The sequence below is a fragment of the Cervus elaphus genome, chromosome 9, assembly GCF_910594005.1.
Source record: "Cervus elaphus chromosome 9, mCerEla1.1, whole genome shotgun sequence".
Lineage (NCBI taxonomy): Eukaryota > Metazoa > Chordata > Mammalia > Artiodactyla > Cervidae > Cervus > Cervus elaphus.
In genome coordinates this window covers 21730657-21745411 of record NC_057823.1, presented here as the reverse complement: position 1 = coordinate 21745411, position 14755 = coordinate 21730657, and the positions used below count along the sequence as shown (strand labels likewise).

The following is a 14755-nucleotide window of genomic DNA, read 5'->3' as shown; positions in this document are numbered from 1 at the left end:
TGTCCATCACTGCATCTCACCATACTGCCCGAGTCAATCCGCCGTGCCATCGCGGCTTCCAAACTCGCACCCCATTTCCCTGAGCCTCCCCTAAAATAAGCATGCAGTCTGGATTTCTCATTTAAAAAAATGTATCCACTTGCTATGCACAGAACAGTTTCCAGACGCGTTACCCCAGGGCCTACCCATCTCTGCCCGATCGCCATCTCAAAGCCCCCCTTCTCTGTAGTGGTAAATCCTGGAGTCGCTCCCACGGGGACCCCCTGGGCTTCCCTTTGCCGCCCCGTGGGAGCTGGGGGACGGATTCCTGCCCAAAGGGACCTGCCCCAGATCTTCCAGGGCCTGGGTCTCCACCCAGTGGGCGAGATGACACCAGGCAGAATGGTGTGCAGGTCCACGGGGGCCAAGGTGGAAGGTTCTACCAAGGATTTTTCTTCCCCGGGGGGCGGGGGAGACGTGCACTGCGCCCTGGCGTGTCCCATCTGTTTGGTCCGGGGAGGATTTCTTGTTTTAATAATTCAGGTGTACCTGGGAACTGTTTCCTCAGTTATGAAACTAGTGAGAAGGTTCTGTTAAGTGGAGCCGAACGATCCTGTAAATACGTAATGTGTGTCCTTTTTCATGTGTTTCTGCCCCCGGCATCGATTCAGAGGCTCCTTCAGGTCCCACTGGGTGCCAGTACTGTCTTAGGGTTGGAGGTTACTCTCCCCATCCCTCCGCAGCCATTTCTCCAAATGTCCCCAGGCTGGAGGAAAGCCCTAAGAGGGGCTCATTACATGAGTCCTCTGGGCTTTGCTCGCTGCCTTGCAAGAGCTGATGGCTCCCCTAATTCTGAAATAATAGCTTCCTTATGAGGCATCGGGAGGATTTGTCAACTCCCGGGTCAGCCTTTCCTCACCACTCTTGCAGAAGCAGCGGGCAGCCTCTTTTCGTCCCGCAGTTTGCTCTTTGGAACCCCGAAAGAATGGAGTGTAAGAGTCTGGAGTCAACTTGCGATGATCTGAGGGGAGGGGTTCTGAAACTCGCCGGCCCTCTTTCCGTGTCTCTGATTGGACGCTTGGCAAACGTTGGCGCTCCTCTCTGGTGCAGGGGGCACCTCCACGGTCAGACTGCCCCGCCCCGGGGGGAGGTCACTGAGGGGAGGTCACCCCGAGGGGAGCGGAGGTGCAGTTGGAGAAATGCTCCCAGGTTTTGCAGCGATTCAAGCAGATACTGTGTCACGCGCTGCGTGTGCGTGTGTGCGCGAGCGAGTGTGCGTGTAGCTACTGAAATGATAGGTATACAGGTCTTACTAAAAATTGGTTTTCTCACCTCTTCTAATTCTTGCCTCTCTGGGGAGTGGGCTGCTAAGTAGGTGTTAAGAGCTTAAAGGTACAGGCTAATCGGTCATTCCGGACCCCGCCCTGCCTTTGTTGTACTTTTCTGTCTCCTGGTGGAGACTAGTCCCCAGTCCCTCTGGGGTGATGCTGGGGCCCGCCATGCCCCTCTCTCCCACGCTGGCCTCTCTGCTGTACTTGACCTCGAATTTCCCCGCCTCCTATGCATTTTTTTGCCCCTGCCCTCCTGTGCCCCGCCTCTTCCTGGCCCATCAGAACCTCAGCTCCAGGGAACCCATCTGTTCCTTGGTTCCATCTGACACTCACCTGGCCTGGGCACGTTGTGTTTTGAGCTCTGGGGCAGGTTGCTTGGGTCCCTAACTTCAGGGGGTGCTGGGTCTGGCGGGAGAATATGCGGAGGTGTGGGCATACTGCCCCCCCCCCCCCCCCCCCCCCACTCAGGGAGTGGGCAGGACAGGGTGAGAGGGGTGAGGACTGAGATATGGTTGAACGACCATTTCTAGGTGACTCTCTTCTGGGGATCTGGAAGTGTGTGTGGGGTGGCAGGTTCAGAGTTGTGAGACCTTGTGGTCACCCAGCCTTCCCAAACCTCCTGGTCAGGGATGGTGGGTGGGGTGGAAAACAAACTGTGAGCAGACTGCAGGACTGTGAGGTACCCCCACCCCTTGCATCCCCCCCCCCCCCCCGGGGTTCCTGGCTGCGTTCCAGAGACCTGCTCCCAGGCTCAGCAGGGCCTTAGCACCAGAGCTCTGACCCAGCAGAGGGCTTGACCCTGGACTCCCTCCTGACTTGTGTTCTCTTTTGTGTTCTGGATTCCTGCCCTGCTCTCCATTGCCCAGAGTCTAAAAGACCTGGGTTCAGCGCCCTCCTCTGGGGCAGGTCCCTTCATGACTCTGGGCCTGGCTTTCCTCATCTATAAAACGGGTATAATAAGAGCCCCTGCCAGGGATCAAAGGGGGTGAGAGTCAGGGAGGGCTTCTCAGGGCCCCAGGCTGCTCTGAGTCCAGCGCTGGTTTCTCACTGCCCTTAGGTCCCTCTCTGCTCTGCCCTGCCCACGTTCAGGGCTGGGTTCTCTGGTGGAAGGGGTGCTGTCCCGGACACTGGGGTATTGAGCAGCATCCCTGGCCCCCATTCTGGTGATACGAGGAGTACTCCCTCCCGCTTGTGACAACTGCAGATGTCCCCAGACGTGGGCCAGTGCCCTCTAGGGGGCGCAGTTGCTCCCCAAGTGACCCCCTCTCACAGCTTGATATATATAAAATATTTCACCTCGACCCTGATCAACCTCAAGTTCTGAGTCCCTTTGTCCGTTTCTTCCCTGCCCCCTTCCCCAAAAGGAGGCGCTCCTGTTTGCAAAGTGTGTCCCGCCCACACTGCCGACTCGCCCCCTGGAGGAGAGGAGCTTCCCTGCAGATGCACCCATGGGGGGCCGGCCAAGTGTGAAGTGGGAGTCTCCTGACCCCCACAGGGCCCCCACCCAGGCTTCCACCCTCTCGTGGGATCTGGAAGTGTGTGTGGGGGGGCAGCTTTAGAGCTGGTGACCCCTACCTGTCTGGTGGCTTTGACCGTTTTCTTCAGGTCGGCTCTGAGGTGAGTCACTCCTGTCCTCTCTCTTCCTGAGGGTGGTGCTGTGGTGCTGCAGGTGCCTTCTGCCTGATGACCTGAACTGCCATACTTACTCACAAAGCTCCGTGCCGCCTCATGGCCCGAGGGGTCCGTGAATCGACCGTGTGGTTGGAGGGTTTGGTTTTGAGTTTACTCCCGGCTTTGATGTGTTAGGGGAGCGTCTCATGGGCTGGACAAGGCGTCCCAACTAGTCTGTCAGTTCCCACTCCAGCTCCCTCGAAGGGCTTTTAGAAACTTGAAAAACCATCTTTCTTCACTCAGGACCCTCCAAGGGCTTCTTCTTGTCCTTGGAAAAAGGGGCCCTCCACTTCCCACCCAGCCCCCATGCCTGCTCCTTTCAGTAGAAACCACCTTGACTACCTTCTCTTCCTGCCTCAGGGCCTTTGCACTTGGTGTTCCCTCTGCCAGGATGCTGTTCGCTCAGGTCTCTACCCAGCTGGCTTCTGGTCATTCAGGACTCAGTCATGAGAGGCCATCCCTGACCCCGCTGCCCAAGTTCACCCTTTTGTCCACCTGTCTCTCTATCCTGCCTTTCCTTCTTTGTATTCAGCACTACCAGAGATGCGTATCAGTCTGTTTACATATTTATTGTCTGTCTCATCCACTAGGGCCTAAGCTTTTCCTGTAAAGGGTTAGAGAGTAATGATTTTCAGCTTGTAGGCTGGACAGTCTCCGTTCTGACCGCTCCTGTCTGCCCTTGTAATACAAAGTACAGAAACCCGTGATTGCGGCTTTGTTCCAATAAAACTTTATTTGTGGTCACGGAAATGTGAATTTCACATACATTTCACATATGATGAACTATCTTTCTTCTGTTGATCCTGCCACCCACCCAACCATTAAAAACCCTTAAAACCATTTGGGGCTTGTGGGCCATACAGAAACAGGAGATGGGTTGGATTTAACCCGTGGGCCATAGGTTGGGCGCACCCACAGTAGGATGCGAGATCCCCACTGTGGGCACGACATCTGTCTTGGTTGCCGTGTGTACCCCCAGCATCTTGGACAGTTCCTGCCCACAGTGGGTGTTCAGTAAGCATTCAGTTGTTGGATGAATAAGTTTCCATCTTTCCTACAACAAAGTAGAGGTGTACTCTATGTCTTAAAAATGGGTCTTGGGTTGTTTTGAGGAAATTTAAAGAGCAGGGAATATAAGAAAGTTTTCTGGCCCCAGCCACCAAAACAATCTCAAAATTGAGAAGAGTAGATGTAGGGACTTCCCTGGTGGTCCAGTGGTTAGGGCTCCGAGCTTCCACTGCAGGGGGTGCAGGTATGATCCCTGGTCAGGGAACTAAGATCCCGCATGCTGCAAGGCAAAACCAAAAAAAAAAAAAAAAAAGCGGATGTAAACAAAGGCAGACATTAATATTTCATGGTTGGCCTTGCCGACCTCTCCAGGGTGTCCCCTTTCTTTCCCCGCAGCAGAAGATTGGGAAGGAGTGTACTTGGCCTAAGCAGTCTGTTTTGATCCGGCAGAGGCTAAGGGTTTAAAAGAAAGACGCTCTTTCCTAATCATTTTGTTTTGTAAGCATCCGACCCACCCTCCTTTGGCCTTCCACGATGGCTTAGTGGTAAAGAATCTGACTGCAGAGCAGGAGATGCAGGAGATGTCGCTTTGATCCCTGGGTTGGGAAAATCCCCTGGAGGAGATCATGGCAACCCACTCCAGTATTCTTGCCTGGAGAATCCCAGGGACAGAGGAGCCTGGTGGGCTACAGTCCACAGGGTTGCAAAGAGTCAGACACAACTGAAGCGACTTAGCACACACACACGACCCACCCTCTCTACCTACATCATTCCCCTTCGGAAAGGACAGCGTGGTTCTAGGCTGCAGCCACCCAGCTGCCCGCCTGCTCGGGGACGCTTGTGGGTATGAGAATTGAGATTTGTAGGGTGAGTAGACAAGGGATGGCTGTGGAGAATTGAATCGGTTGAGTGCCTGTGGCCTTGCTCCCCCACCACGACTTTTGGGAGAGGAGACAGGCTGACGAGTGATTTCCAAGCCGGGCAGATCATTAGCGGCTTAGATCTGGGTCTGTCCCAGGAGTGTTCTGACTTGTCAAGGAAGCATACCGTTAATTTACGGTCATGCCTTCTCCAGCTGATTGAAATAAACAACCTGGAGAGTGTTACTCAGAACTTCTTGGCTTCCCAAAGTTGCTTTTTTTTTTTTTCTGGTCTATGTCTTTCTGTGCCCCTCCGCCATCTCCCTCTTCCTTCTTCCTTCCTGCCTCTCTTTTCTTTTCCTGTGGCTCCCGTGGCCCCGAGGGCACTGATGAAAAGTTTGCCTTGCTATCTTTACCTTGAGGGTGGCCCGTGGTTCTCACAGTGGTCAAGCAAGATCCCTCTGGGCCTTGTGTGTGTTTGTTTAGTGGACAAAGAGTAAGAATCGGAAAGCAAGGCTCTGAGGGTTGCTGCACCCTGAATGGGTCTCTGGTTGCAGCATGGAGCCAGAGGTGATGTGTTTGGCCCCAGCTGCCAGCACTGGTGATCGGTGCTCCAGGTCTCAGACAAGCCTGGAGGGCTAGCTGTGAAGAGGAGATCTGGGGGTAGGCAGGCAGGGTTTGTCCCCAGGCCCACTTCCTTTCTGTGCTTGCCATTGGACCCAAGTGAGGGCTCCTTCTGGGCAGGTAGGGTAGAGGTAGGCCCACTTTCATGGTTTCGTGGCTGCTGGCCCCGATCTCGGGGGAGAGAACGTGGAGAGGAGTGATTCGAGGAGGATGAGCTGGCAAGGGACCTGGAATGGTGCTTTGTGCAGAAGGAGAGCAGGGATCCGGGGGGCCTCTTTTGAGCAGGAGCCAGCCCGAAGCAGCCAGTGGGCTGGAGAGGGGCTGCATGTGAGGCCAGAGCTCAGGACCCTGGCCTGTCTGGGCAACCTGTCTTGCGAGGCGGCAGCCTGGGAGCTGCCCCCAGGATGTTTGGAGGACCCTGGCTGGGCAGCTGGACCGGGACCTGCTCCTAGCATCTTCAGACCCCTGCTCTTCACCCCATCTGTCCTTTACAACCCCTCCAGCAGAAAGGTCGGCCTCCGCCAGCCGGCTCCCTACCCTGCATGGATCTGATTATCTCGGTCACGAGTCAGGAGCCTTGCTGGTCTCCAGCTTGCGTGTGAGCAAAGGCCCTGGAGCTGAAACTCCTGATTCACTGCTCTGCTCCAGCTCCTTTCCCCAAAGAAGAGGAGGGAGCAGTGAGGAAAGCGAGCTCTGACACCCTCCTGGGAAGGAAGGCGTCTCATCTCTTGGCCTCCTGGCTGCTCCTTCAGTGGCCTGTGCCCAGGCTGAGCTGGAGACCAAGGGGCAGCGTCGTTCTGGAGAAACGGGCTCCTCTGCACGTCTAGACCCCCAGGCTGGGCCCCATGGAAGGAAGGGTGGTCGGAAGGCCAGTGGATGAGCTTTGGGGGGGCGGGCGCAGGCAGGACTAGGCTGACCAGAGCTAGCCCCTCCTGGAGCGGGGCTCTAGTGGTCTCTGCAAATATCCAGCCTTGCTGTTCTTCAACCTCGAAGTGAAGACACGAAATCAGACCCTGCAGCAGCCCTTTCCCATGGTCTCAGCCTGGTGGTCAGCAGCTTGGTTTCTCGATCCGACAGGCCTGACTTCATAGCAGACCTGCAGCCATCGGGCGTGTGCTGAGCCTGGGTCCATCTGCATCTTTGCTGTCACCCAGCTAGTGGTCCAGCCCGTGTGCTCATGGCTGGGCGAACTGCATCTCTCTCCTGCCCATAGGTCTCCTGCCCACAGTGGAAGCCTGGAGCCAGGCTCTCGGGACCATCGGGGACAGCAGGGACCGGGGATGCAGAGTGGCCGAGACAGATGCAAACCGAGCACAGGGCCGGGGTGCATATGCTGCTAGGGTGGTGGCCAGCGGGCGGCAGAAGGGTTGCCACCTGGCCTGAGCCTTGTTGTCATGGGCGAAGTAGCACCAGGCGGAGGACTTGGAGGGGGCGCTCGGGCTCTGCCTGGGAGACCTGCCGGAGGAGGCTAGGGAAGCGGGGAGCCCTCCAGCCCCTTAGGCATCTTTGGGGACTCCTCCTGCCAGGTTCCAAGGGTTAAGGAGAAGGGGCAGTAGCTCTGCCCTCAGGGAGTGTAGAGTCTAGTCAGTGAGGCAGGACCGGAGTTGTTTGAGTCATGTGGGGCCACAGAGGGAGCCACAGACGGCTCCTTGGTGACTGGCTCTGGTGTGCTGACCAGACCTCGAGTTTTCTAGGACAGCCGCTCTGAAAATGCGCCTGCCCTGCCTTTTTAAAAATATTTTTTTAATTATGATATTTATCCATGAAATTCGTCCTTTTAAAGGGGACAATTCAGTGGTTTTTAGAACATTTACAGAGTTGTAAACCGTCACCTTTATCCAATTCCAGAACATTTTCCTCACCCAAAAAGAAAACCCCATACTTGTTAGATAGTCACTCCCCATGTCCCTCTCCTCCTTGGCAACCAGGAACCCACTCTCTGTGTCTGTGGATTGGCCGGTTCTGGACGTTTCCCATCAGTGGAGTCACACCCTGTGTGTCCTTCTGTGTCTGCCTCTCTCACTGAGCATCATGTCCTCAGGGTCCATCAACGTGGTAGCGAGCCTCAGGGCTTCTGTGCTCTCCGTGACGTGGTGATGCTCCCGTGTGTGGGTGGACACATTGCATGTTCACTACTTGTTGTGGGGAGCTAGTAGTTTCTACTTTTTCCTGCCCCTTCTTTTCTGAACCATCTCAGAGTTTCAGAATTTCAGGGCTGGGCATTCAGAATGCTCACCCAGTGCTCTGCCTTCCCAACCCCCCAACGCCCGGCGCGATCCTTTCCAGGACTCTGCGCCCTGCTCCCCCCCATCTTGTGCATGTATGGTCAGGGGGTTTGAACACAAGCTGCTTCCTGGGCCACTTCCCTTTCCTGGTCTGCTCGCCCCGGCCATGGAGGGGTTGTGGGTTGGGTCTTAGAAGGCAGTCCCCTGGATTGTAAATATACCCACGGCCCCCACAGAGCCCTGTGAAGCCTACTAGCCTGCGAGCAGAGTCCTGCCCAGGCTCCCTTGCCTCCAGGGAAAGCACCGTCACCATGCTGGGTGATTCGGAAATGCAGCTGGCTTCTCCAGGGACCGCAAGGGGCCGGACGGGGTGTGGCTTCATAGCCGCACACAGCACAGCCAGCCAGCTAGCTTCGGTCCTCCCACCAGTCACAGGGACAGTGACGTGTATGAGAGACTTGCTGTCCCCTCCCCCAAGCAGAGAATATAGGAGACCTGGGGGGTCTTGAGTGCCAGGGAGCTAGCTGCTCGTGGCACTGGGAGGACCCTGTGGGAGACACGCGTGGATGCTGACGGAATGTCACTGGTGGAACGGCAGACTGTACGGTGCCCCCCCCCCCCCCCCCGCCCCCGCCTGGCACCGAAACAGGCTTGAATGTGAAAACTGAAACGACAGAACCCTCAGAAGAGGAACAGGTGAAAGTGGAAACAGTGGCTTTTCTGAGGCATTGCTGCCCAGTAAAGATGCAGAGCGAGCCCCGTGTGTCCTTTACAGTTTTCTCAAAGGTGAGGTGAAAGGAAGCAGGAGAGATTAATTTGAATAATGTATTTTATCGAACCCAGTATACCTCAGAATGTTACCGTTCCAACGTGTGATCTTTATAAAAATTGTTAATGAGCTGTTTTTCTCTCCTTTTCTTGTGGTGCTGTCTTCAACATCCTGTGTACATTTCACATCTTGCGTTGGCCCTGGGCGAGCTGAGCACTGGGGTGGTGGGGATGCTATATATGGGGGTGCTCATCACACACCCCGTTCCCACCTACCTGCTCAGTCCATCAGAAGTTCTGGATCTGTTAGCTTCTAGCCGGGGAGACCAGAGAGACCCAGGAGAAAGCAACTAGGGGTGAGTGCAGCGGCCTGGCCCATAGGATGTTGGCTGGAGGGCCAATCCCCATGGGCGGGGTGGCCTGGCCTGGGCCTCAATCCTTCCCGTGGACCGTTGTACTCAGCCTCTCCTCTTTAACCTTGTCCCGCTCAGGTCAGAGCTCAAGGCAGTGTGTGTGTGGCATGGGTGCTGGCTGTTGGGGGCTTTCAACTTGGGGCTCAGGGTGGTTCTGTGAGGAGAACTGTAGGGACTTGGGGTGCTGCTTTGGCTGTGGGAAAGCTGCGACCTGTGTACAAGCAGAGTTCAGCAGTCACATCCCAGAGCTCCAGACACTCTTAAGTGGCCTGAGGTCTCAAGGTAGGACAGCCAGTGAGATCGGCCACTGGAGGCTGGTACCCATGTGCTTGGCTTGCCTGGGCTTGGATCTCGCCTCTGCTGGGTGTGTGCCCTTACCACCAAAGTGGGGGTGACAGTGGAGAGCTCTGCTTCAAGGGTGGATGAGATTTAACTGAGTTAATCCATGGAAATCCTTCAGTGAAGTAGTTCCCGCCCCAGGGGCACTCCTGCCCCCAGAGGACACTGGGTGATGTCTGGGAACATCTGGGGTTGTCACGACTAGTAGGGGCTTCTGGCATCGGGTGGGTGAAGGCCAGGAAGACTGCTTAGCACCCCCTAGGGCCCAGGGCGACCCCTATAGACAGTGACGGGCTCTGATGCCACTGTCTCTCCAGCCCAGGGAGAGCCTTCAGAGGTGACAGCAGTGATTTCCCTCTGGGCCTCTGCCTTTCCCTGACTGTGACTCAAGACGTTGCAAGAGGAGTTTCTAAAATCACTTTCCATCCTGGAATAACCTGTGTTTTCACACTGCTGTTCCGTATTCGTGCAGGGAGGAAAGTGCAGGAACAACGGAGATTACTCAAAGGCACCTTGAAAACAAGCTGGTCTCTTCTCTTCCTGGAGCTTCTTTATGTTAAAGGGGTGTGGGTGAGAGGGTTTGGCTGGGGTGTTCTGGACTGGGAAGCTGGGGTGGTGGTCCCTCGGGCGGCTGGACTGGAGGCAGCCAATCCAGAGCTCAGAGCCCCTTGGCCTGTCCCGCACGCCTCATCCAGGGTCCTCATCCGGTGACTTGGGGTTTGCTGTGGGCCACCTGGCTGAGGACGGGGGTCCTGGGTGAGTGGTGTACCCCTGGGCGGGACGGTGGAGTTTGCAGATGGGCTCCAGGTGAGGAGGAGGACTGGGTTAGGCGTCCTTGGAGCTGTTGTTTCGGGTTCCAGGATCTGCTCCTGAGGCCCCAGGTCTCCCCGTGTTGGTTAGTTTAGCCTTTAGCCAAGAGAAGGGCTAAGAACTTTGGACTGACCAAGCCAGAGTGGCTCTTTTTCTAATAAGCCTGCAAGAGAGATAGTCATTGTAAAAATAATTATTTTCCCCATGTAGGCATCAGCAGTTACAGTGAGGCAAAACCAAGTCAGTGAAGGCTGCCCTTGGTCCCTGCTGAGTCCCTGATGTGCGTCCAGGGGGCGGTGTGGAATTGAGGGTCTCTGTGTGCTGCCGGGATCCAGTGGTTGGCTTGGAGGGGTGGGGGGCGATAGGACATTCTTGTGACCCCGAGAGGCTCCGACAGTGGCTGGGGAGGCGGGGATCCGCGTGTGGGACCGGTGATGTGGCCCTGGGACCGACACGCAGGGGTCTTGTCTCACAGGCTGGGCGCCCGACCCCAGCACGCTCTGGATCAGTCGGGGGGCAGGGAGTGGGCATTGCTAAGTGACCTACCCCACACTCACCACACAGGGGAGAGAGCCTGAACCCATGCTCCCCTTCTGCCTGTAGTGTTGGCTGAGAATGTTTGTCCCCCAGACCTGTGGTTTTATCTGAGCCTCACTGGGCTTCTGTGAACTTGGATCAGGGCCATGGAGATGGGCTTGAGTGGAGAGAATGGCCCAAGAGTGACCCTCTCTGGAACCTACCAGAACCCTCGTCTGTCTGCCCCCATAGATCTGCATCCAGGGTTTTCTCCCTGGGTACGGAGCAGCCCCGCAGCCCTCCCCTGGGGTAGAGAACCCTTGCTAGCATCCCCTAAATGCTGCTGTGGTGCCCTGGGGGCATCATCCCCTTGTGGCTCTCAGATGAGCTTGGCGGGAGGGGGTCGGGAGCAGTGATGGCCTGAGTGATGGGACTCAGTAAATAGTCTTCCTTGAAAAGTGTGGCTGTGCTGGGGTCCCCTAGCGCCCCTGTGTACAGAGACCCCTAGCTGTCCAGGCTCTTAGGAGGGCCAGGGGACTTGGGGGGGGGGGGGGTGGATCAGCTTCTCCAGGGGTTTCTTGGGCCTTAGCCCCAGGCAGTGCTTGGTTTGGAGTCTAGAGCCCCAGCTCAGAAAGTGACCTGAGCTCCTGAAACCTGTCACTGCCACCAACTTGGGGTCCCTGTGTCCTCGCATGCCTCCTTGTTAGGTGATAGCGAGCTTTAAACGGGGTGTGTGCATTAATAAGTGCTGGTTTTCACCCCTGGTTGCGGCTTCATCTCACGGGGGCTGTTGTGGAGGAGACAGCAGGCACGCACAGCCTCCGTGGCCTGGGCAGTGCTGTCAGCTGGCCAGCTCTGCGTCAGTCCTACAGGCCAGGAGCCCAGGAGCCGGCAGGGAGCAGTGGCCCTGTGTGTGATGGGGACCAGGGAGAGGTCCGATCACTAAAGCTCTGGGTGGTGCTTCCTTCATGGTGCACAGGGAAGGCCCCTCCCAGGTAACATTTGGGCAGAGATTGAATGACTTGAAGGGATAAGAAGCTCCGCGTGGAAGCACAGAGCATGTGCAAAGGTCCTGAGGTGGAAATGCTGGGGAGGCTGCTGTGAGTGGGAGTGAGTGAGTGTGTGTGGAGTGTCAAGCTCAGCTCCCCTGGGAGGTCGAGGTGTGGTCCGCGTGCCCGGCCCAGGGGCAGCCTTGGCTCCTGGGCCACATTTGCTCGTCCTGTTGGTTGAGTCAGCCAGGTGTCCCTTTGTTGTTCTCCCTTTTAAATCTTCTCATTTGGGAAGAGTTGAGACCTTGCTATTGAGCAGATCATTTTCACATGGAAGCAGGGATTTTGAAATGGAGAAACCTTTGCAGAACCCGGGGTGCTCCCTCCCGCCATCTCAAATGCTGTTTTTAACACTGTCGTTCTTCCTGGCAGTGCTTCATGGCAGTCCCCTGTCTTGTTATGATCTATGTTGTGAAAATACTCTGCTAGTTGTTTCGGGGAAGACATCAGATGAGATGGCAGCAGTCCTGATGGTGGGACATCTCTGAAGGAGATTCGTGTATCCGAGTGGGGAAGGGGTCAATGTTGTTCCCTTTGTTTTATTTTTTAAGACTCTTTATTACGAGGAATTTGAACACACAGCAAGGTGCATAGCATCAGATAACCCCGAGTACTCGTCACCCAACTCCAGACCATCAGCCTGCGTGGCAGTCTGCCCTTCTGCCCATGATGGATTAGCCCCTGTATTTTTTTTTTAACATTTTAAAAAATTTATTTAGACCGTGCCATGCAGGTTGTGGGATCTTAGTTCCCAGACCAGGGATGGAAACCATGCCCCCTGCAGTGGAAGCTCAGAGTCCTAACCACTGGACCAGCAGGGAAGTCCCAAAACATTTTGTTTTTAAAGAATTATGGGGGTTTCCCTGGTGGTCCAGTGGTTAAAACTTTGCCTTCTAATGCAGGAGGTGTGGGTTCAGTCCCTGGTTGGGGAGCTTAGATAAGATCCCACATGTCTCCTGACCAAAAACCAAATCATAAACAGAAGTAATATTGTAACAAATTCAATAAAGACTTTAAAAATGGTCTGCATAAAAAAAAAAGAAAAAGAAAAAGAGAGTTGTAGACTCCCAAGAAGTTGCAAAACATAGAACAGGGTGGGTCTCATGTACTTTTCCCCTGGTGGTGACATTTTGCATGACCAGAATCCACTGTCAAAACCTGGGAACTGGCATCGGTATAGAACACTACAGACCTTACTCAGATTTCACTCATTTTGGCATGAACTCATTTTTGTGTGTTTCTGTGTGATACCACCACCCGAGTAGATTTGTGTAACCATCATCACAATCAAAATACAGAGCTGTCAAAAAAAAAAAAAAAAAGCTACAGAGCTGTCTTATCAATACAGACTAGCTTCCTCTTGCTCCTTCCTTAAAGCACCTCCCCTCACAAGTTCCCACCCTCAGCCCTCAGCAACCACGGTCTGTTCTCCAGGTCTGTAGCCTCGTCATTTTGAGAGATTTAGGGAATTGTAGGTAACCTTTTGGGATTGGTTTTTTTCACATGAGATCCATCTGAGTTGTTGTGTGTATCCACATTCCATTCCTTGTTCGTTGCTCAGTAGCACTCTAATTATCGAGTATTGTTATTTAAAAAATATTTATTGTTTGTTTACTTGGCTATGTTGGGTCTTAGCTGTGGGTTCTTTGTTGTGGGACATGGGCTTTGTTGCCCACTTCCGCTGCACTGGAAGGTGGATCCTTAACCACTGGACTGCCTGGGAAGCCCCTCCAATATTATTTTATCATCTTTTTTATTTCTATAAGGTGGGTGGTGGTAGTGATGTCCCATCTGACATTCCTGATTTTAGCAATTTGAGTCTTCTCTCTCTCTTCTTTCTCTTGATGTTTCTACCTAAAGGTTTGTCAGTTTTGTTGATCATTTCAAAGAACCAACTTTTGGTTTAGTTCATTTTCTGTTTTCTATTTCTGTTTTGTTAATTTCTGCTCTGATCTTTGTTATTTCCTTCTTTCTGCTTGCTTTAGGTACCGTTTGCTCTTCTCTTTCCAATGCCTTAAGGCAGAAGTTTAGATTATTGATTTGAGAGCTTTCGTCTTTTCTTCAAATAGACAGCTATACATTTCCCTCCCAGTTCTGCTTTTGGCTGTGCTGTATAAGTTCTGGTTTGTTGTGTCCTTGTTTTCATTCACCTCAAAGTATTTTTTAAAAAATATGTATGTATTTGGGTGCGTCGGGTCTTAGTTGAAGCATGCAGGATCTACCTTGCGTCATGTGGGCTCTCCCGTTGCAGCGCACCGACTCTCTAGTTGTGGCGGAGGCTCCATCGTATGTGGGCTCAGTCATTGCTGGAGGTCAGGCTGCCCATAGAAGCTGACTGGTCTGCGGCCCTGATTCTGCCTTGGGATTCCACATCTGGGTCAGCGTGTCACACCCACATGGAGGTGGGTCTTGGGGGTTAAGGAGTGCCCGCTACAAGGAGTCCCAGGTCAGCCTCGAGATAAATTTGTGGCAGGCCAGCGAGCTGGTGGGGCTCTGACTTGGATGTTCACTGTGGCTCTTTCTGTGAGAGTCCAGGTGGGCAGCTTGGTGGGTGGAGGTCAGGATGGCTCTGGGCAGAGAACCAGGGGCAGATAGAGTGGGCGCCTCTGGTCACTGACATCATGGGCGGCCACAAAGTTCTGGATACATTCAGTTAAAGCTTCATAATAGCGTCAGAGTTTTGATCAGAAAGTTGGGGAGCTCTCATGATTCTGTTTTTTTTTTTTTTTTCCTTCTGGCTTGGTGTTTTTAAAATTTAATTTTTATTTATTAAAAAGCTATTTATTTAAGTGAGTCTTAGATGCACCCTTGGGATCTGTGTTGTGGTGCTCCACCTCTCTAGTTGTGTTGTGAAGGCTTGGTTGTTGCGTCTCATGGGCTTAGTTGCCCAGCTGCATGTGGCATCTTAGTTTCGTGGCCAGGGATCAAACCCCTGTCCTCTGCACTGCAAAGTAGATTCCTAACCACTGGATCATCAGGGAAGTCCCTTGGTATTTTGTTTAATAGCAGGTTATTAAGTATCATTCACATCCACACAATCCACCCTTTTAAAGTGTACAGTTCAGTGGTTATTAGTGTATATAATGTGCTGTTCTATATACATATATATATACACGTACACACATACATACATACAGGGATGTGCGACAATCACCACCCTCG

The 14755-nt window shown here is 53.9% G+C and overlaps 1 protein-coding gene across 2 annotated transcripts in view; it reads left to right on the top strand.

The window, feature by feature from the left end:
- The window catches only part of KDM4B (lysine demethylase 4B), a 116417-nt gene that overhangs the window by 673 nt on the left and 100989 nt on the right, over window positions 1-14755 (top strand). The window lies entirely within an intron of this gene.